This window comes from Arachis hypogaea, chromosome 1 (assembly GCF_003086295.3).
Source record: "Arachis hypogaea cultivar Tifrunner chromosome 1, arahy.Tifrunner.gnm2.J5K5, whole genome shotgun sequence".
In the NCBI taxonomy this organism is placed as follows: Eukaryota; Viridiplantae; Streptophyta; class Magnoliopsida; order Fabales; family Fabaceae; genus Arachis; species Arachis hypogaea.
In genome coordinates this window covers 58160627-58184437 of record NC_092036.1, presented here as the reverse complement: position 1 = coordinate 58184437, position 23811 = coordinate 58160627, and the positions used below count along the sequence as shown (strand labels likewise).

The following is a 23811-nucleotide window of genomic DNA, read 5'->3' as shown; positions in this document are numbered from 1 at the left end:
TTACCAGGGAATGAAAAGCAATGAATTTTGCAAAATGGAATAACAAGTGAATCACAATTTCGTCCACCAGAAGTCTACTTCTATTCACAAGTTCTAATCCTCTCCCTTGAGAATGATTAGTGTCAGTGACTAGAGAGCCATCCAACAATAAACCCAATTACAATTTTACTCTTGAGCATTCCAACTCAAGGGTCTCCTTTCAATCAACTCCCAATCAAGTTAGAGAAATATTCACTCATCATGGATGTAAATTTCACAAAATAAAAATAAGGAATAAGGAAAGACATGATAGACAATAATAAAAAAGATCAATTAAAAATAAAAATGGTTCTTGTATTAATGAATCCTAAAAATAATCCAATTGTAACTCTGAACAAATTAAGGATATGAAAGAGTAAGCAACAAGTAAAGAGAACAAACTAGAGTGATGAAACCTTGCGGAGGTAATAACTTTTCTCAATATCCCAAGCCAAAAAGCAATAAAAACCAAATCATAAGAACTGTGAATGTGTAGAGAAAAAACCTAGAAGAGGAGTAAAATCAGATCTAAAAAATTAGGAATGTTGTGGAATGAATGTTGTCCTTTGTCTTTGCATGTTCTTTGGCTCTAATCTGCGTTTTTGGGCCGAAAATTGGGTTAAAACGCGGCCCAGAATTTATGCCAGCGACTTCTGTAATTCTGCAGATTGCGCACGTCACGCGGTCGCGTCGTCCACGCGTTCGCGTCACTCAGCGTTTTCTGTGCCACGCGTGCGCGTCGTCCACGCATTTGCGTCACTCGTGCAGCTTTCAATCCACACGTTTGCGTCAGGTACGCGTTCGCGTTGCTGTGAATTTCTCCATTTTGCGCGGTCACGTGAGCCATGCGCTCACGTCACTTCTCGCTGGTCATCTCCTCAATTTCTTGTGCTCCTTCCATTTTCGCAAGCTTCCTCTCCATTTTCTAAGTCATTCCTACCCTATGAAGCCTGAAACACTTAACACATAGATCACGGCATCGAATGGTATAAAGGAGACTAAAAATATACAATTAAAAGATCTTTAGGAAGCAAGTTTTCAATCATAGAACATTTTCAGGAAGGAATTGTAAATACATGCAAATCATATGAATAAGTGGGTGAAGACTTGATAAAACCACACAATTAAACATAATATAAATCATAAAATAATGGTTTATCAACCTTCCCACAGTTAAACATTAGCATGTCCTCATGCTTAGTTGAAGGAGATAAATATGAATGAATAGGGACATGTAAGACTCATGCAATGCAATGCAACCTATATATATGAATGCAACTATATGATTTTGTCTATCTGATTAAAAATAAATAAGTTCTCTAAGACAAAACATGGAGCAGATTTCACTAGTTCAAATCACACAGTAAAAGTAGGTAAATGTGTAAGAAGACAGCTCGTGAAAGTAGGGGACATGGAATTAAGCAGTGAACCCTCACTGATGGTGTGTGTGCACTCTAATCTCTCTAGTGTATTGGGTAATCACTCTATCCTTCTCTAATCATGCTCTCTAATTTTTTTTTCTTCACCTAACCAATCAACAACATTTAATGTATCAATGCAAACATCATGAGGTCTTTTCATGGTTGTAATGGGCTAAGGTAAGGGTAAGGGTATACATATGGCTAAGTGAGCTTATACATTGAATTTTTAATTAACCTAAGCTCTAATCTCACCTAACATACATATATTCTATATAACTTTAAAATTCATACCTAGCTACCCATAATTTTCTTTTCACATTCCATACTCATGCATCAACCTTTATTTTAATTTTATCACATGTACATTGATTATTGAACTTTAACTTATCATTGGGGTAATTTTGTCCCCTTATTTAAATAAATATTTTTTTAAAAAATAAACATAACTTATCAATGCACATAGATTTTTAATTTTCTTTTATAGCTTCACATGAGTAGGTACCCAAATTCCCATTATTTTATCATGACACATTCCTATATTACCCAAAAATTTGTTCCCACAATCTTTCCAAACTCAATTAACACACAATTTCTATCTTAACCTAACCAAAGATTCAATTGGGATATAAAAATTATTTTCTGCTTAAGGCTAGTAATGTGGTAAAATGTAGAACAAATGGGGTTAAAACGGCTCAAAGTGGCTAACAAAGGTAATTAAAAGGGTAGGCTTAATTGGGATAAGTGAGCTAACAAACAATGGCCTCAATCATATGCATGCATATAACACATTAACATTGGACATATAGGATAAAACAAAATTCAGATTACAATCATAGAGAAGTAAACACAAAAGAAAAAAAATTCATGGTTAAATAATGTAACCATGTATTTAGGCTCAGAGTCTCACGGGTTGTGTGTTCCTTAGCTCAAAAACCATGTTCCAATTACAACTTCAAACAAATTTAACATAAAGGTTTTGATTTAAATTAGTGAAAATTTTCAAAGATAGGGTCTTAAAAGAAACTTATTATTTTTTTCAATCAAGTAGAACATGCATGCCATTAACCTATTACTATGCAATCTATCATATTCTAAGAAAAGAGAAAATTGGTGTTAGGGAAGAGAAATTACCTCCGAAAGTCAGGTACAGACCGACCTCCCCATACTTAAGGCTTTGCACCGTCCTCGATGCCATCTGTCAGGAACAAAGGTGGGCTGGTAGCAGTATTTCTACAGTTGGGATCGTCATGGCTCCCTGTGCTGGTAAAGGAAGTGGAGTCCGGAGTGTCTGGGTCCTTGTCAGGTATGTGGTTCCCTGTGAGTAGCTCCTTGAGGTATTTGAATCAGCGCTAGTTGCAGTGCTCTTGTAGCTTCACTTTCTGTTCTTGCCGGTCCAACCTCTCTAGTATTTGCTGGAGCAGCTGACTTGATGATGGAGGAATGTCTGCAGCTTGTTCTGGGACTGGCTGGTAGTGGCTTTTGGTGGCCTGAGATATTTCCCGTTGGGGACGTACTAATCATCCCGTGGAAGCATGGCTTTGGTGTCCCCAGCTCTTTAGGAGACTCCGGCTGCTGAGACAAGAACTGAGACCAAGGTGGGAAAAGGTAGGTTGCCCGTAATTTGTACGTGTCCCATGGCATTCCGGATGTGTCTTGGCAGATTTAGAGGCTGGTCTGTAAGGATGCACCATAGTAGAACGGCCATGTCTGCAGTGAAGGAGGACTCATGAGTGCTCGAAAAGACGTAATGGGACATAATCTGTGCCCATACGCAAGCCTCCAAGGTGAGAGCAGAAGCCGATATTCCCTTAGGTCGGGAACGATGGTATCCAAAAATCCATCTGCTGCCAGGTTGTGCAATAACTCTGAGAACACATCCCAGTCAAATTGGTATGTCTGGCGCTTGAGTGCGGCTTCTTGAAATGCGTCCAGTCCTTCTGGAGCAGGGGGGAGATCTAAGGCTCGTTGAATGGCCTATTCTGTAATGGGACTTGCTTCTGACGGACATATACAGACTGCAGGGTTGGCAGGTGGAAATTGGAGTAGAACTCAACCACCCATGAGAGATTAACCTGCCGTGACTGTATCTGTAGGAATCCCCAGTGTCTGTGTCTGATTAGCGGCTCAACAAATTCAGCAATACGGGGTGGGATGATAAGAAGGTGTTCGTTGTTGTTGTTCCTTGCTGCCAGAATGGGGAACATCTACTCACAATAGCGGTTGGGAAATCGCGCAGTGTCCTTTGCTAGGAAGGCTTTCTCTTTTTCATCGACCTTTATAATCCTCATAATTCTTTTTGTTGAGGGCATAACTGCAGTTGAAGATGGCTCTGCCACTAATGCTCTTTTTGTTCCTCTCCTTGCTGTTGATTTGGAAGTAGCTTTCTCCTTGCCTTTCTTGGTGGCCATCCTGAAAGAGAAAGAGGAAGGACGTGAGACTTCAAGGGTTATAGAATGGAAAAGAATGGGAAAGGTGGTAATTGATGAGCGGATAATTTATACGCTTTTTGGCATTGTTTTTAGGTAGTTTTTAGTAGGATCTAGCTACTTTTAGGGATGTTTTTATTAGTTTTTATGCAAAATTCACATTTCTGGACTTTACTATGAGTTTGTGTGTTTTTCTGTGATTTCAGGTATTTTCTGGCTGAAATTGAGGGACCTGAGCAAAAATCTTGTTCAGGCTGAAAAAGGACTGCTGATGTTGTTGGATTCATACCCCCTGCACTCGGAATGGATTTTCTGGAGCAATAGAACTCTAAATGGTGCGCTCTCAATTGGGTTGGAAAGTAGACATCCAGGACTTTCCAGCAATATATAATAGCCCATACTTTATTTGAGCTTAGATGACGCAAACTGGCGTTCAACGCCAGTTCCATGCTGCATTCTGGAGTAAAACGCCAAAAACACGTCACAAACCAGAGTTAAACGCCAAAAACACGTTACAACTTGGCGTTTAACCCCAAGAGAAGCCTCTGCATGTGTAAAGCTCAAGCTCAGCCCAAGTACACACCAAAGTGGGCCCCAGAAATGGATTTTAGCACTTAGACTTATTTCTGTAAACCCTAGTAACTAGTCTAGTATAGATAGGACTTTTTACTACTGTATTTTCATCTTGGAATCTTTGGACCTTTAGTTCTTAGTCCTTGGGGGCTGGCCTCATGGCCATGCCCGGACCTTCATCACTTATGTATTTTCAACGGTGGAGTTTCTACACACCATAGATTAAGGTGTGGAGCTCTGTCGTTCCTCGAGTATTAATGCAAAGTACTATTGTTCTTCTATTCAATTCATGCTTATTTTTATTCTAAGATATTCATTCGCACTTCAACCTGATGAATGTGATGTTCTGTGATACTCATCACTATTTTCACTTATGAACGCGTGCCTGACAAATACTTCCGTTCTACCTGCGAAAGCTAGAGTGTGTATCTCTTGGATTCCTGACCCACGACGCGTGGTTGCCTCGCCTGACAACCGAGCCTCCCATTCCGTGAGATCAGAGTCTTCGTGGTATAAGCTAGAATCCATTGGCAGCATTCTTGAGATCCGAAAAGTCTAAACCTTGCCTGTGGTATTCCGAGTAGGATCTGGGATGGGATGACTGTGACGAGTTTCAAACTCGCGACTATTGGGCGTAGTGACAGATGCAAAATGATCACTGGATCCTATTCCAACATGATCGAGAACCGACAGATGATTAGCCATGCTGTGACAGTGCATTTGGACCATTTTCACTGAGAGGACGGGAGGTATCCATTGACAACGGTGAAACCCAACATACGGCTTGCCATGGAAAGGAGTAAGAATGATTGGATGAAAGTAGTAGGAAAGCAGAGATTCAGAAGGAACACAGTATCTTCATGCGCTTATCTGAAATTCCCACCAATGAATTACATAAGTATCTCTATCTCTATTTTATGCTTTATTTATCTTTATATTTGAAAACCATCATAACCATTAGAATCCGCCTGACTGAGATTTACAAGATGACCATAGCTTACTTCATACCGACAATCTCCGTGGGATCGACCCTTACTCACGTAAGGTTTATTACCTGGACGACCTAGTGCACTTGCTGGTTAGTTGTGCGAAGTTGTGAAAAAGAGTGATATTACAATTGTGCGTACCAAGTTGTTGGCGCCATTGAGAACACAATTTCGTGCACCAAGTTTATGGTGCCGTTGCCGAGGATTGTTTGAGTTTGGACAACTGACGGTTCATCTTGTTGCTCAGATTAGGTAATTTTATTTCATTTTATTTTCAAAAAAGTTTTCAAAATTTTTTTCTTCTTTTTTGTTTTTTCTAAAAATATTTTCGAAAAATAAAAAAAATTAATAAAATCATAAAATCAAAAAAATATTTGCGTTTCTTGTTTGAGTCTAGTGTCAATTTTCAAGTTTGGTGTCAATTGCATATTTTTTTTTAAAATTTGTGCATTTTTCGAAAAACTCATGCATGGTGTTTTTCATGATCTTCAAGTTGTTCTTGGTAAGTCTTCTTGTTTGATCTTCATATTTTCTTGTTTTGTGTCTTTTGTTATTTTTCGTATGCATTTTTGAATTCATAGTGTCTAAACATGAAAAATTTATAAGTTTGGTGTCTTGCATGTTTTTCTTTTCTTGAAAATTTTTCCAAAATAAGTCTTGATGTTCATCTTGATCTTCAAAGTGTTCTTGGTGTTCATCTTGATATTCATATTGTTCTTGCATGCATTAGTTGTTTTGATTCATAATTTTTATGTCTTGAGTCATTTTGTTGTTTTTCTCTTTCCAAATTAAATTCAAAAATAAAAAATATCTTTCTCTAATTTCTCTCATAAATTTCAAAATCTTTGGGTTGACTTAGTCAAAATTTTTTAAAATAATTTGTTTCTTGTTAGTCAAGTCAAGATTTCAATTTTAAAAATCCTATCTTTTCAAAATCTTTTTCAAAAATCAAATCTTTTTCATTTTTCTTATTATTTTTTGAAAATTTTAAAAATTGATTTTCAAAATCTTTTTCTTAATTTTATTTCATAATTTTCGAAAACTTTACTAACAATTAATGTGATTGGTTCAAAAATTTAAAATTTGTTACTTTCTTGTTAAGAAAGGTTCAATCTTTAAATTCTATAATCATATCTTTTAGTTTCTTGTTGGTCAAGTAATCAATTCTAATTTTAAAAATCAAATCTTTTTCAAAACAAATCTCAATCATATCTTTTCAATCATATCTTTTTTTTTTCAAAATCAATTTCAAAAATCTTTTCTAACTCTTTATCTTTTCAAAATTGATTTTCAAATCTTTTTCAACTAACTAATTGACTTTTTGTTTGTTTCACTATTTCTTATCTTTTTCAAAACCACCTAACTACTTTCCTCTCTCTAATTTTCGAAAATCACCTCCTTCTTTTTCAAAAATCTTTTTATTTAACTAATTGTTTCAAATTTTAATTTTAATTTTATTTCTTCTCTTAATTTTCAAAAATCACTAACCTTTTTTTTCAAAAATAACTTTCGAAATTCTCTCCCTCTCATCTCTTTCTATTTATTTTATTTATTTACTAACACTTCTCTTCATCTTAAAATTCAAACCCTCTCTTCTCTTCTGTGTTCGAATTTTTCTCTTCTTCATTCTTATTCTTCTTTTCTTCTACTCACATAAAGGAATCTCTATACTGTGACATAGAGGATTCCTCTTCTTTTCTGTTCTCTTCTTTTTCATATGAGCAGAAGCAAGGACAAGGACATTCTTGTTGAAGCAGATCCTAAACCTGAAAGAACTCTGAAGAGGAAGCTAAGAGAAGCTAAAGCACAACAATCCAGAGAAAACCTTACAGAGAATCTCAAAAAAGAAAGAGACATGGCCGAACCCAACAATAATGCAAGGAGGATGCTTGGTGATTATACTACACCTACTTCCAATTTTTATGAAAGAAGCATCTCAATCCTTGCCATTGGAGCAAACAATTTTGAGCTGAAGCCTCAACTAGTTGCTCTCATGCAACAGAACTGCAAGTTTCATGGACTTCCATCAGAAGATCCTTATTAGTTTTTAACTGAGTTCTTGTAGATTTGTGATACTGTTAAGACTAATGGAGTAGATCCTGAAGTCTACAAGCTCATGCTTTTCCCTTTTGCTGTAAGAGACAGAGCTAGAACATGGTTGGACTCACAACCTAAAGATAGCCTGGACTCTTGGGATAAGCTGGTCACGGCCTTCTTGGCCAAGTTCTTTCCTCCTCAAAAGCTGAGCAAGCTTAGAGTGGATGTTCAGACATTCAAGCAAAAAGATGGTGAATCCCTCTATGAAGCTTGGGAAAGATACAAGCAGTTGACCAAAAAGTGTCCTTCTGACATGCTTTCAGAGTGGAACATTTTGGATATATTCTATGATGGTCTATCTGAGTTCTCTAAGATGTCAATGGACCATTCTGCAGGTAGATCCATTCACCTAAAGAAAACGCCTGCAGAAGCTCAAGAACTCATTGACATGGTTGCAAATAACCAATTCATGTACACCTCTGAGAGGAATCATGTGAGAAATGGGATGCCTCAGAGGAAGAGAGTTCTTGAAATTGATGCTCTGAATGCCATATTAGCTCAGAACAAAATGTTGACTCAGCAATTCAACATGATTTCTCAGAGTCTGAATGGACTGTAAAATGCATCCAACAGTACTAAAGAAGCATCTTCTGAAGAAGAAGCTTATGATCCTGAGAACCCTGCAATGGTAGAGATGAATTACATGGGTGAACCCTATGGAAACACCTATAATCCCTCATGGAGAAATCATCCAAATTTTTCATGGAAGGATCAACAAAAGCCTCAACAAGGCTTTAATAATGGTGGAAGAAACAGGTTTAGCAATAGCAAGCCTTTTTCATCATCTTCTCAGCAACAGACAGAGAATTCTGAGCAGAGCCCCTCTAGCTTAGCAAACATAGTCTCTGATCTATCTAAGGCCACTTTAAGTTTCATGAATGAAATAAGGTCCTCCATTAGAAACTTGGAGGCACAAGTGGGTCAGCTGAGTAAGAAAATCACTAAAACTCCTCCTAGTACTCTCCCAAGCAATACAGAAGAAAATCCAAAAAGAGAGTGCAAGGCCATTGATATTATCAAAATGGCCGAATCCAACTAGGAAGGGGAGAACATGAATCCCAATGAGGAAGACCTCATGGGACGTCCCCCAAACAGAAAGGAGTTCCCTATTGAGGACCTAAAGAAATCTGAGGCTCATATAGAGACCATAGAGATTCCATTAAACTTTCTTCTGCCATTCATGAGCTCTGAGAACTATTCTTACTCTGAAGAGTAAGTTGCTCAATATCTATGAGCCATCATGAAGCTGAATGCCAAGTTGTTTGGTAATGAGACTTGGGAAGATGAACCTCACTTGCTCATTAGTGAACTAAATACATGGGTTCAGCAAACTTTACCTCAAAAGAAACAAGATCCTGGTAAATTCTTAATACCTTGTACCATAGGCACCATGACCTTTGAGAAGGCTCTGTGTGACCTGGGGTCAGGTATAAATCTTATGCCACTCTCTGTAATGGAGAAACTAGGGATCTTTGAGGTACAAGCTGCAAGAATCTCATTAGAAATGGTAGACAAGTCAATAAAACAAGCTTATGGATTGGTAGAGGACGTGTTAGTGAAGGTTAAAAGCCTTTACATCCCTGTTGATTTCATAATCCTAGACACTGGGAAGGATGAGGATGAATGCATCACCCTTGGAAGACCCTTCCTAGCCATAGCAGGAGCTGTGATTGATGTTGACGGAGGAGAGCTAGTCTTTCAATTGAATGGGGACTACCTTGTGTTTAAAGCTTAAGGATCTTCCTCTGTAACCATAGAGAGGAAGCATGAAAAGCTTCTCTCAATACAGAGTCAAACAAAGCCCCCACAATTAAACTCTAAGTTTGGTGTTGGAAGGCCACAACCAAACTCTAAGTTTGGTGTTGAACCCCAATATTCAAACTCTAAGTTTGGTATTGGGAGGTCCCAACAATGCTCTGAATATCTGTGAAGCTCCATGAGAGCTTACTGTCAAGCTATTGACATTAAAGAAGCGCTTATTGGGAGGCAACCCAATTTTTATTTATCTATATTTCTACTGTTCTTTTATGTTTTATTAGGTTTATGATCATGTGGAGTCACAAAACAATTGCAAAAATTAAAAACAGAATAAAAAATAGCAGAAGAAAAAGCATACCCTGGAGGAAGAGCTGTCTGGCGTTTAAATGCCAGAAACAAGCATCTGTCTGGCGTTTAACACCAGAAACAAGCACCAAGCTGGCGTTTAACGCAAGAAACAAGTATCAGGCTGGCGTTAAACGCCAGAAACAGGCTACATTTAGGCTTATAATGCCAGAAACAAGCATCAGTCTAGCGTTAAACGACAGGATTGCATACAGAGGGCATTTTACACGCCTAAAAGGTGCAGGGATGGGAAATTTTTGACACCTCAGGATCTCCCCCACAGGATCACCACCTACCCCACTTCTCTCTTCTTCACACAATCCAATAACACTATACCCTTCACCAATCACCTCAATCTCTCTTCCCCATTACCCCTTCACCAATCACATCCATCCACTCTTCCCCATAAACCCCACCTACCTTCAAATTCGAAATCTCTTTCCCACCCAAACCCACCCTAAATGACCGAACCCAAACCCCTCTCCCTCCACTATATAAACCTCTCTATCATTCTTCATTTTCACACAACACTACCCTCTCTTCTCCCCCTTGGCCGAAACCCACACCTCTCTCCCTCTCCTCCATATCTTCTTCTTCTTCTTCTATTCTTTCTTCTTTTTCTCGAGGGCGAGCAACACTCTAAGTTTGGTGTGGTAAAAGCATAGCTTTTTTGTTTTTTCATAACCATTGATGGCACCTAAGGCCAGAGAAACCTCAAGAAAGAGGAAAGGGAAGACAATTCCTTCCACCTCTGAGTCATGGAAGATGGAGAGATTCATCGCAAAAGCCCATCAAGACCACTTCTATGAAGTTGTGGCCAAGAAAAAGGTGATCCCTGAGGTCCCTTTAAAGCTCAAAAAGGGCGAATATCTGGAGATCCGACAAGAAATTATAAGAAGAGGATGGGAAGTTCTCTCCAATCCCATTCAACAAGTCAGAATCTTAATGGTTCAAGAGTTCTATGCAAATGCATGGATCACAAGGAACCATGATCAAAACATGAACCCAAACCCAAAGAATTGGCTTACAATGGTTCGGGGAAAATGCTTAGATTTCAGTCTGGAGAACGTAAGGTTGGCGTTCAACTTGCCTATGATGCAAGAAGATGCACGCCCCTACACTAGAAGGGTCAACTTCGATCAAAGGTTGGACCAAGTCCTCATGGACATATGTGTGGAAGGAGCTCAATGGAAAAGAGACTTAAAAGGCAAACCGGTTCAATTGAGAAGACTGGACCTTAAGCCTGTGGCTAGAGGATGGTTGGAGTTCATTCAACGCTCCATCATCCCCACTAGCAACCGATTCGAAGTAACTGTGGATCGGGCCATCATGATCCATAGCATCATGATTGGAGAGGAAGTAGAAGTTCATGAAGTCATCTCTCTATAACTCTACAAAGTAGCCGAAAAGCCCTCCACCTTGGCAAGGCTAGCTTTTCCTCATCTCATTTGCCATCTATGCAACTTAGCTGGAGTTGTCATAGAAGGAGACATCCTCATTGAAGAAGACAAGCCCATCACTAAGAAAAGGATGGAGTAAACAAGAGAGCCCATTCATGGATCTCAAGAGACGCATGAGGAAGCTCATCATCAAGAAATCCCTGAGATGCCTCAAGGGATGCATTTTTCTCCAAACAACTATTGGAAATAACTCAACACTTCTCTAGAAGGATTGAGTCATAACATGAACCAATTAAGGGTGGAACATCAAGAGCACTCCATCATTCTCAATGAGATTAGAGAAGATCAAAGAGCTATGAGGTAGGAGCAACAAAGGCAAGAAAGAGACATAGAGGAGCTTAAAGACACCATTGGTCCTTCAAGAAGAAGGCGCCACCCTCACTAAGATGGATTCATTCCTTAACTTCCTTGTTCTTATCTCTCTGTTTTTCAGTTTTATGCTATATGTTTGCCTATGTTTTGAGTCTTTACTACATGAACATTAGTATTTAGTAACTATGTTTTAAGGCTCTGAATAATTCTATAAGTCCTTCACCTTTCTTAAATGAAAAATGTTTCTAATACAAAAGAACAAGAAGTACATGAGTTTTGAATTTATCCTTGAAATTGGTTTAATTATATTGATGTGGTGACAATACTTTTTGTTTTCTGAATGAATGCTTGAACAGTGCATATTTTTTATCTTGTTGTTTATGAATGTTAAAATTGTTGGCTCTTGAAAGAATGTTGAAAAAGAGAAATGTTATTGATGATCTGAAAAATCATAAAATTGATTCTTGAAGCAAGAAAAAGCAGTGAAGAACAAAGCTTGCGAAAAAAAATAATAATTTTAAAGAAAGAAAAAAAACAAGCAGAAAAAGCCAATAGCACTTAAAACCAAAAGGCAAGGGTAAAAAGGATCGAAGGCTTTGAGCATCAATGGATAGGAGGGCCCAAGGAAATAAAATCCAGGCCTAAGCAGCTAAATCAAGTTGTCCCTAACCATGTGCTTGTGTCATGAAGGTCCAAGTGAAAAGCTTGAGACTGAGTGGTTAAAGTCGTGATCCAAAGCAAAAAGAGTGTGCTTAAGAGCTCTGGACACCTCTAACTAGGGGCTTTAGCAAAGCTGAGTCACAATCTGAAAAAGTTCACCCAGTCATGTGTCTGTGGCATTTATGTATCCGGTGGTAATATTGGAAAACAAAGTGCTTAGGGTCACGGCCAAGACTCATAAAAGTAGTTGTATTCAAGAATCAACATACTTAACTAGGAGAATCAATAAAACTATCTAAACTCTGAGTTCCTATGGATGCCAATCATTCTAAACTTCTAAGGATAAAGTGAGATGCCAAAACTGTTCAGAAGCAAAAAGCTACAAGTCCCGCTCATCTAATTAGAACTAATATTCATTGATATTTTGGGATTTATAGTATATTCTCTTCTTTTTATCCTATTTGATTTTCAGTTGCTTGGGGACAAGCAACAATTTAAGTTTGGTATTGTGATGAGCGGATAATTTATACGCTTTTTGGCATTGTTTTTAGGTAGTTTTTAGTAGGATCTAGCTACTTCTAGGGATGTTTTTATTAGTTTTTATGCAAAATTTACATTTCTGGACTTCACTATGAGTTTGTGTGTTTTTCTGTGATTTTAGGTATTTTCTGGCTGAAATTGAGAGCCCTGAGCAAAAATCTGATTCAGGCGGAAAAAGGACTGCTGATGCTGTTGGATTCAGACCTCCCTGCACTCGGAATGAATTTTCTGGCGCTACAGAACTCCAAATGGCGCGCTCTCAATTGCATTGCAAAGTAGACATTTAGGGCTTTCCAGCAATATATAATAGTCTATACTTTATTCAAGCTTAGACGACGTAAACTGGCGTTCAACGTCGGTTCTATGCTGCATTCTTGAGTAAAACGCCAGAAACACATCACAAACCAGAGTTAAACGCCAAAAACACGTTACAACTTGGCGTTTAACCCCAAGAGAAGCCTTTTCATGTGTAAAGCTCAAGCTCAGCCCAAGCACACACCAAAGTGGGCCCCGGAAGTGGATTTCTGCACTTAGACTTATTTCTGTAAACCCTAGTAACTAGTTTAGTATAAATAGGACTTTTTACTATTGTATTTTCATCTTGGAATCTTTGGACATTTAGTTCTTAGTCCTTGGGGGCTGGCCTCAGGGTGATGCCTGGACCTTCATCACTTATGTATTTTCAATGGTGGAGTTTCTACGCACCATAGATTAAGGTGTGGAGCTCTGCTATTCCTCGAGTATTAATGCAAAGTACTATTGTTCTTCTATTCAATTCATGCTTATTTTTATTCTAAGATATTCATTCGCACTTCAACCTGATGAATGTGATGATCCGTGACACTCATCACTATTCTCAATTATGAACGCGTGCCTGACAAACACTTCCGTTCTACCTATGAATACTAGAGTGTGTATCTCTTGGATTCCTGACCCACGACGCATGGTTGCCTCGCCTGACAACCGAGCCTCCCATTCCGTGAGATCAGAGTCTTCGTGGTATAAGCTAGAATCCATTGGCAGCATTCTTGAGATCTGGAAAGTCTAAACCTTGCCTGTGGTATTCCGAGTAGGATCTGGGATGGGATGACTGTGATGAGCTTCAAACTCGCGAGTGTTGGGCGTAGTGACAGACGCAAAAGGATCACTGGATCCTATTCCAACATGATCGAGAACCGACAGATGATTAGTCGTGCTGTGACAGCGCATTTGGACCATTTTCACTGAGAGGACAGGAGGTAGCCATTGACAACGGTGAAACCCAACATACAGCTTGCCATGGAAAGGAGTAAGAATGATTGGATGAAAGCAGTAGGAAAGCAGAGATTCAGAAGGAACACAGTATCTTCATGCGCTTATCTGAAATTCCCACCAATGAATTACATAAGCATCTCTATCTCTATTTTATGCTTTATTTATCTTTATATTTGAAAACCATCATAACCATTAGAATCCGCCTGACTGAGATTTACATGATGACCATAGCTTGCTTCATACCGACAATCTCCGTGGGATTGACCCTTACTCACGTAAGGTTTATTACTTGGACGACCCAGTGCACTTGCTGGTTAGTTGTGCGAAGTTGTGAAAAAGAGTGATATTACAACTGTGCGTACCAAATTGTTCGCGCCATTGAGATCACAATTTCGTGCACTAGTAATCAATGCACAATAAAGAAGAGTGACGTTAACACATGGTCATGACTAAATGTGAAAAGTCATCAATGGAAATATAGCAAGTGCATATAATGATAGTTAAATGCAAGGTGTTTATTGGCATGCCGGCAAAGGCATGAGTGGCATAGATTAAGCATTCAATGTCCAAGTTAGATTACCAAGTCTGTCAAACTAACAATCTGTTTGTAATAACAATTATATTTAATCAATAAAATATAGAAAGGGTATTTGTGAAAAGTAAGCATTTAGAGTAGTAGAATAAAAGAATCCGAAAGTAGTGTACAATGCCATACGGGATTTTTCACAAACACTTAGCATGCATGGTAAATAAGGTATGAAAAGTGTTAAATTAAACATGCAAGCAACCCTATAAAAATAATATATAATTGTTAAACAGTTTCTCAATAATCCACAAGAAAAGTATAGAAAATAATTAATGACCCAAATAAATATCCAACACCAATTACAAGAAGAAGAGAGAAGAAGAGAACATAGATAATGAAGGTAAAAAGAAAAAAAAAAGAAAACATAAAAATAAATATAAGAGTAGAAGGGGGAAGAAGAAAAGAAAAACCTTGATAATGGTGGGGAGAGAGAGAGAGTAGAAGGAGAGAAAGAAGGAAGAAGGAAGAAGTGGGGAAAAGAAATAAGAAGGGGGGAAGTAGGATTTGGGAAAGAAAAGATAAGATAATCTGGCAGATTTGAAAAAAAGTGTGCAGCGCATGCAACGCGGATGCGTGGGTCACGCGTTCGCGCGGGTAGCGCTTGAATGAGGTGACGCGGACGCGTTGGTCACGTGGACGCGTGACATGATTTATGCTAGTGGCGCGAGGGCAGCCTCGCGCTCGCACAACTCTCTGTTTCGAAACTCAATTTGCCAAATTCTACGGTAACGCGTTCGCGTGGTTGACGCGATCGCGTGGATGGCCAAACTTTGAGAACGGCGCGGACGCGTGGGGCACGCGTACGCATGGTAGGGCTTGTTCATCTAGCACGAGTTCAGCCCAACTCCAGCGCAACTTACTACCATACACCCCTTTTACGTCGAATCGCAGGGCCACGCATTGGCGTGGTTGACGTGGACACGTGGGGAGGCTATTGCGCACATGACGCGGACGCATCATCGACACGGTCGCGTGGATCTATTTGTGCCAAAGGCACGCCTCCAGCCACACTCTCGCGTGACTCTCTGTTCATTTTATTTTCTTCCCAACGCACCTATGACGCGGATGCGTCAGCGACACTGTCGTGTCGCGTGCGTATTTTTTTTATGAAATATGCAAATGAGATGCAAAATATAGGCAGTAGCTGAGACGAGTTATTGAAGAAGGAAATTAAGGAGAGAGAAAGGAACGATCATACCGAGGTGGGTTGTCTCCCACCCAGCACTTTGCTTTAACGTCCTTAAGTTGGACGCTCCACTAGCTCAGTCTTCTGCTGTAGGTGGATCTTCCAAGAGGAAGGTCTCGATCTCTTTCTTTTTCTTCATCTTTTCACCATGATATGGCTTTAAGCAATGTCCATTGACTTTGATAAATTCGGAGCTTGAAGGATGACTCAGGTGGAAAACTCCGTATGGTTCAGCCTTCTCTACTCTATAAGGGTCGTCCCATCTTAATCTCAATTTGCCTGGCATGAGCCTCAATCTGGAGTTGTAAAGGAGGACTAAGTCTCCAGATTGAAACTCTTTCCTCTTGATGTGCTTATCATGTACAGCCTTCATCTTTTCCTTGTAAAGCCTGGAGTTTTCATAAGCTTCTAGGCGAAGGCTTTCTAATTTCTGTAGTTGCAACTTTCTTTCAGCTCCGGCCTTCTTAAATCCCATGTTGCACTCCTTCACTTCCCAAAAGGCTTTGTGCTCTACCTCAACTGGGAGGTGACAAGCAATTCCATAAATTAAGCGGAAGGGACTCATGCCAATGGGTGTCTTGTATGCTGTCCGATATGCCCAAAGCGCATCTTGGAGCCTGGTGCTCCAGTCCTTTCTATGAGGCTTGACTATCTTTTGTAGTATGCATTTTATCTCTCTGTTAGACACCTCTGCTTGCCCGTTAGTCTGGGGGTGATAGGCTGTTGATACTTTATGAATTATTCCATGCCTCTTTAGTAATCCTGTTAGTCGCCTGTTACAAAAATAGGTGCCTTGATCGCTCACGATTGCTCGTGGTGATCCAAAGCGACAAATAATATGGTTTCTAACAAAGGAAACAACAGTGTTAGCATCATCAGTGAGGGTAGGAATTGCTTCCACCCATTTAGAAACATAATCTACAGCTAACAATATATAGAGATGACCATTAGAATTTGGAAATGGACACATGAAGTCAATGCCCCAAACATAAAAAATGTCACAGAAAAGCATAATCTGTTGAGGCATCTTGTCCCTCTTGGATATATTACCAAACCTTTGCCATGGAGAACAAGATTTACAAAATTTAGCAGCGTCTTTAAAAAGAGTAGGCCACCAGAATCCACAGTCTAGAATTTTTCTGGCTGTTCTTTGAGGGCCAAAATGTCCTCCACTCTCAGATGAGTGGCAGGCTTCTAAAATGGACTGAAATTTTGATTGAGGCACACATCGTCTAATTACCTGGTTAGCACCACACCTCCATAAATATGGATCATCCCATATATAATATTTGGACTCGCTTTTCAGCTTGTCTCTTTGATTCTTAGTAAAGTTTGGAGAGAGAGTGTGGCTGACTAGATAATTAGATACAGGCGCATACCAAGGGACTACTTCAGATACTGCTTGTAAGTTTTCAAATTGGAAATCATCATTTATAGGAGTGGAGGCATCCTTAATGTGCTCAAGGCGACTCAAGTGGTCTGCCACTAGATTCTGGTTACCACTCCTATCCTTAATTTCTAAATCAAATTCTTGTAGTAGCAGTATCCAACGTATGAGCCTTGGTTTAGACTCCTTTTTTGCTAATAGATACTTTAGAGCTACATGGTCTGAGTACACTACTACCTTAGTACCCAGTAAATAGACTCGGAATTTATCCAGAGCAAAAACAATAGGTAGAAGTTCTTTTTCAGTAGTAGTGTAACTAGACTGAGCAGCGTCTAAAGTTTTAGACGCGTAAGCGATTACGAAAAGATCCTTACCTTCACGATGAACCAGCGCTGCTCCTACTGCATGATTGGAAGCATCGCACATGATTTCAAATGGCTGGCTCCAGTCTGGTCCTCTCACAATTGGAGCTTGAGTCAGGGCGGTCTTCAGCTTATCAAAAGCTTGCTCACAATCTTTACTGAACTCGAACTCGATGTCTTTCTGTAGCAATCTGGATAAAGGTAATGCGACCTTACTGAAGTCCTTAATAAATCTCTTGTAAAAACCTGCATGGCCAAGGAACGAACGGACTTCCCTCACGAAGGAGGGGTAAGGTAAACTAGAAATAACATCCACCTTTGCTGGGTCTACAGAGATACCAGTATCAGAAATAATATGTCCTAGAACAATTCCTTATTTCACCATAAAATGACACTTTTCGAAATTTAAAACAAGGTTTGAACTAACAAACCTGTCCAATACTCTAGATAAACTATCCAAGCAAAGGCTAAATGAATCACTATATACGCTAAAGTCATCCATAAAAACTTCCATACAGGTCTCAATGAGATCAGAGAAAAGACTCATCATACACCTTTGGAAAGTAGCTGGTGCATTGCATAAGCCAAATGGCATTCTTTTATAAGCATAAATCCCAAAAGAACATGTAAAAGTAGTCTTTTCCTGATCTTCAGGAGCTATATGGATTTGAAAATAACCTGTATAACCATCTAAAAAGTAGTAATGAGATTTACCTGACAGGCGATCAAGCATCTGATCAATGAATGGCAAGGGGTAATGATCCTTGCGAGTGGCTTGGTTGAGACGCCTGTAGTCAATGCAAACTCTCCATGAATTCTGCACTCTAGTTGTCAGAAGCTCTCCTTGCTCATTTCTTACAATTGTGACTCCTGATTTCTTGGGCACCACTTGTAATGGACTGACCCATTCGCTATCTGAAATGGGGTAAATGATATCTGCTTCAAGTAGTCTGGTTACTTCCTTCTTGACAACTTCTAAGATGGTAGGATTCAATCTTCTCTGAGGTTGATGGATAGGCTTTGCTCCTTCTTCTAAGAATATTCTATGTTCACAAACTTGAGGGCTGATGCCTACTATATCCGCCAAGCTCCATCCAATTGCTTTCTTATGCGTCCTCAATACACTAAGCAGTTGTTCTTCTTGTTGGGAAGTGAGCTCCCTTGCAATAATAACTGGGAACTTCCGCTTGTCCTCAAGGTAAGCATACTTGAGGTGTGGAGGAAGGGGCTTTAATTCGATTTTCTGCTCAACTCGTGGCTCTTGGTCATCTGGGGCTGGTGATAATGGTGAAGTGCTCTCATTGTCCTCTGAAAATATCCCCACACTTGGACCTTGCCCTATGTACTTCTCTTCTAATTCTTCCTGGTAAACTTCAGCTACGGTTACATCAATGATGTCACACTGGGAGATAGAATGATCTTCCGGAGGATGCTTCATAGCTTCATTTAAACTGAATTTCACTATTCTGCCATCTATTTCAAAAGAATAAGTTCCTGAAAATGCGTCCAGCTTGAACTTTGAAGTCTTCAGGAATGGTCTTTCAAGCAGGATTGATGATGGCCTCCCGAAGTCATTAGGGGGCATTTCCAGGATATAAAAATCAATGGGAAATGTGAGCTCCTTAATGCTCACCAATACATCTTCAGCAATTCCAATCACTGTAATAATGCTTTTATCTGCCAACACAAAATGAGCTGCCGACCTTTTTAAGAGGGAGCCTTAAAGCATTAAATATAGATAAAGGCATTATACTAACACACACTCCTAGATCACACATGTAGTTAGAGAATATCACACCTCCAATAGTACAGTTGACCATACATGGACCTAGATCACAACATTTTTCAGGTATACCTCCTATTAAAACAGAGATAGAACTACCTAAGGGAATAGTTTCTAATTTATTAATTTTATCCTTATGTATACATAAATCCTTTAGAAACTTCGCATATTTAGGTACCTGTTGAATGACATCAAAAAAGGGAACAGTTACCTCAACCTTTTTGAATATTTCTACCATTTTGGGGTCAAGTTCCATCTGCTTCCTGGGCTTCTTTGTGAGTTGTAGAAAGGGGACAGGACGTGTGTTATCTGCAGCTTCAACATCCTTTGGTGCTTCACCCTGTGGTTGAGTTTCCTCTTCTTCAACTATATCATGTATGTCCTCTTCCTCTTCAACATCTTCCACTTCTACTGCATCTTCAGCTGGGGTGTGTTTTGGTGGACTTGGCTCCTCTTGGTTCCCATTGTTATCTCTGCCTCCTCTGTTATGATTGTCCCTCCAATCCTGATTAGAATTATCTCTCCAACCTTGGTTGGAATTGTCTTGCCATCCATGGTTGTAGCTGCCACCTTGATTGTTTCCTTGATTGGGGTGGTCATAGAAGTTATGAGTGGCTGCCATAGTGTTGTCTTCCTGTTGGAACTGTGGACATTCATCAGTGTAATGACTATAATCAGCACAGATCCCGCATACTCTTTGTGAAACCAGCTGTTGGATTTGCTGTGATGGAGAAGGCTGAGCTTGCTGAGCTTGTTGTTGACTCAATTACATATGCTTCAGTAAGTTGGTCATTTCACATATTCTCTGAGTTAGAGCAGTAGTCTCTTTGCTAGAGGATACCTCTGCAACAGTTCTTGACCGGCTTTGTTTCTGCCTGTGATTCCTAGTAGATTTAGCTAAGTCACTGATCAATTGCCATGCCTCATCAGTAGTCTTGTACTTTTTCATAGACCCATTGCTAGCACCTTCCAATGTGGTCTTATCTTGAGGTTTCATGCCCTATGTGAAGTATCCGAGCAACACTATCTTGTCAATCATATGGTGGGGACATGCTTCCAGAAGATTGTTGAAGCGCTTCCAATATTCGTAGAGAGTCTCAGATTTGTCCTGAACAATCATGGAAATATCTTTCCTCAATTTATCGGTAACTTCAGCTGGAAAGAATTTTTCTAAAAATTCTCTTCTAAGCGTATCCCAGTTAGAAACAGTTACTCCGGGTTGAGTGTAGTACCACTCTCTTGCCTTTCCCTCAAGAGAGAATGGGAAGGCTTTTAACAGAATAGAAGTTTCATCAGCACCATCACGCTTAACAGTAAAACAAGCTGTCTAGAAATTCCTAAGGTGCTTGATAGGTTCTTGAGCAGGTAAGCCATGAAACTTGGGCATCAAGTTAAGTAGTACAGTCTTTATTTCAAAATCTACAGCCACCGCTGGGTGATGCGCTTGATACGGCTGCAGTGTGAAATCTGGGGCTCCAGCTTCCTGGATAGTAACTCTCCTAGGTGCTGATATGTTATCTACACGTGAATCAACTGAATCAGTAGTAGAGGAGCTTGTTTCTTCCTCAAATGGCGGTTTAGATTCTTGGATTGGTGAATTGACGTTAATCACTTCACCACCCTCAAAGGCTAGCCGACGTCGAGCTCGCCTAATACGTGAAATAGTTCTTTCAATTTCGGGATCAAAAGCGGCTAAGCTTGAATCAGGCAATGAATGAGTCATTCAGTGGAAGAGACATATAGCTCATGATAACAAAAACAAAATAAAATAAAATGCAAATAAATAAATTCCGATCAATAAATTAGCACTCTATTGCAACTCTCCGGCAACGGCGCCAAAAATTGACGTAGCAAAAATTGGCAGATTAAGAAATTAATATGAGTGATATGTTGCAAGTACAGTTCTTAACCAACAAAAATCCGCTTATCAATTTAGAAAGGTTGTCACAAAATTAGAATTAAAATACTGGGAGTATGAATCTCAGGTCGTCTCCCAATGAGTTGTAGGAAGATGTGCTATCTTATTAATCAGAGGTTTTCCAAAATGGTTTTGAGTTTGATAAACGGGAAATTAAATTAGAGAATTGATGTAATTTAAATAAAAATCTTGACCGGGAGTTGATTAATCGAAAGTTCTATCCATGTTGGAGTTTGTCCAAGATCAATTGATAATTGAAGGTTGTTCTACTTAGTTATCCTTTACTAGGTAAAGGAGAGTCAAGTAAGTTGGAAGTCTACTTCTATTCACAAGTTCTAATCCTCTCCCTTGGAAATGATTAGTGTCAGTGACTAGAGAGCCATCCAACAATAAACTCAATTACAATTTTACTCTTGAACATTCCAACTCAAGGGTCTCCTTTCAATCAACTCCCAATCAAGTTAGAGAACTACTCACTCATCATGGATGTAAATTTCACAAAATAAAAATAAGGAATAAGGAAAGACATGATAGACAATAATAAAAAAGATCAATTAAAAATAAAAATGGTTCTTGTATTAATGAATCCTAAAAATAATCCAATTGTAACTCTAAACAAATTAAGGATATGAAAGAGTAAGCAACAAGTAAAGAGAACAAACTAGAGTGATGAAATCTTGCGGAGGTAATAACTCTTCTTAATATCCCAAGCCAAAAAGCAATAAAAACCAAATCCTAAGAACTGTGAATGTGTAGAGAAAAAACCTAGAGGAGGAGTAAAATCATATCTAAAAAACTAAGAATGTTGTGGAATGAATGTTGTCCTTCGTCTCTGCATGTTCCCTGGCTCTAATCTGCATTTCTGGGCTGAAAACTGGGTTAAAACGCGGCCCAGAATCTCTGCCAGCGACTTCTGTAATTCTGCAAATCGCGCACGTCATGCGGCCGCATCGTCCACGCGTTCGCGTCACTCAGCATTTTCCGTGCCACGCGTGCGCGTCGTCCACGCATTCGCGTCACTCATGCAGCTTTCAATCCACACGTTCGCGTCAGGTACGCTTTCGCATTGCTGTGAATTTCTCCATTTTGCGCGGTCGCGTCACAAGTGCATTAGGAAGAAAAGAAAAGTGAACAGAAAGTCACGCGAGAGCGTGGCTGGAGGTGTGCCTCAAGCACAAATATGCCCACGCGACCGCGTCGCTGACGCATCCGCGTCATTTGCGAAATAGCCTCCCCACGCGTTCGTGTCACCCACGCGAACGCATGGCCCTGTAAAATCGACGTAAATGGGTGCATGGAAGAGAGTTATGATGGAGTAGGGCTAGACTCGTGCTAGAAGCACAAGCCCTACCACGCGAACGCGTGCCTCACGCGTCCGCATCGTTTTTTAAACATGGCCACTCACGCGATCACGTCACCCACGCCAACGCGTCACCCAGTTTTTTTTTTTTTGGCAAAATGAGTTTGAAACAGAGAGTTGCGCGAACGCGAAGTTGCACTCGCGCCAATCGCACAAATCAGGACACATGATCGCGTGACCCACGCGTCCGCGTCACCTGACCTTATCGCACACCACGCGACCGCGTCACTCACGCTTCAGCGTCGCCTGCGCCGCACAACTTATCCAGATCAGCACCAATTATCTTATCTTTTCTTTTCTAATCCTAATTTCTTCTATCTTTTCTTCTTTCTTCTTTCTTTCTTACTTTATCTCTTTAACTTCTCTCATCCCTCTTCACTTCAATTCTATTTTACTTAATTTATTTGCATATTTCATTCATTGTATTTTAATTTTGTGCATATTTTTCTTTTCTTTTCTAAATTTATTATTTTTCCATTGGTGTTACTTGTTCATATTCAACTATTGCATCTTTCTGGTATTATTTTGGTACTCAGTGACTTGTTTTACACTATTGGGTAATATTATTTAAGTCAATGCCAATATTTTATGATACTTGTATTAATTTTGCATTGACATGAATTTATATTGTCTTTCATTACCCACACTCCTCCCCTTTGTTGCAAATTTTGCACCATTGGTATGCCATGTGCTTCTATTGCTTTCTCACATACATGCTGTAGCTACCATGTAATTGAGACCTTCATTATTTGGCATTAACCCACCCAGACTTTATTTATTTTCTTATCTTTATTTCTGGGTTACTTTTTCTTCTTTTTCCTCTTCTTTCAGGCTGGCCACCGAGAAAGGAAAAAAGAAACTTCTATATGGGGCAACAGACAAGTCCATCTGCACCGAGGATGGTGCAATCTTTAAGTATGGGGAGGTCGATACCGATCTCCATGGGTTAGTTACTCTTCTATCTCCACACTAATGGTTTATTTTCCTTGTTAGTTGTTGCATTTGCATGTTTGATTGCATATTTTACCACTTGGTTAAAGTAATATTTTCTTTTTTCAAGAAACTTTTTAGAGTATTTCACTAATTTAAATTAAAACTTTTTATTAAACTTGTTCGAAGGAATATTATACTAGAACATGGTTTAGAGCTTGAAGACACAAAACCAGTGAGATTTTGAACCTACTTGATTGGTTGCATCTTATCAACCAATATTTTATTTTTGGTGTGTGTTTTTCTCTCTAAAATTGTGATCTTTGTCTTGATTAATTCTATATTTCCATTGTTTAATGTATGCATGCACTTATGTGATTGAGGCCTTGTTTCACTAAGCTTACAAACCCATATGGCCTTTACCTTTCGTTATCCCTTGCAAACCAATT

The 23811-nt window shown here is 39.4% G+C and overlaps 1 non-coding gene across 1 annotated transcript; it reads right to left on the bottom strand.

Annotated features, from left to right (window-relative positions):
- Positions 1 to 7672: 7672 nt before the first annotated feature.
- Positions 7673 to 7780, bottom strand: LOC112716585 (small nucleolar RNA R71). Its single transcript, XR_003160412.1, has one exon. It is a non-coding gene; the product is annotated as a small nucleolar RNA R71 (small nucleolar RNA).
- Positions 7781 to 23811: the final 16031 nt, after the last annotated feature.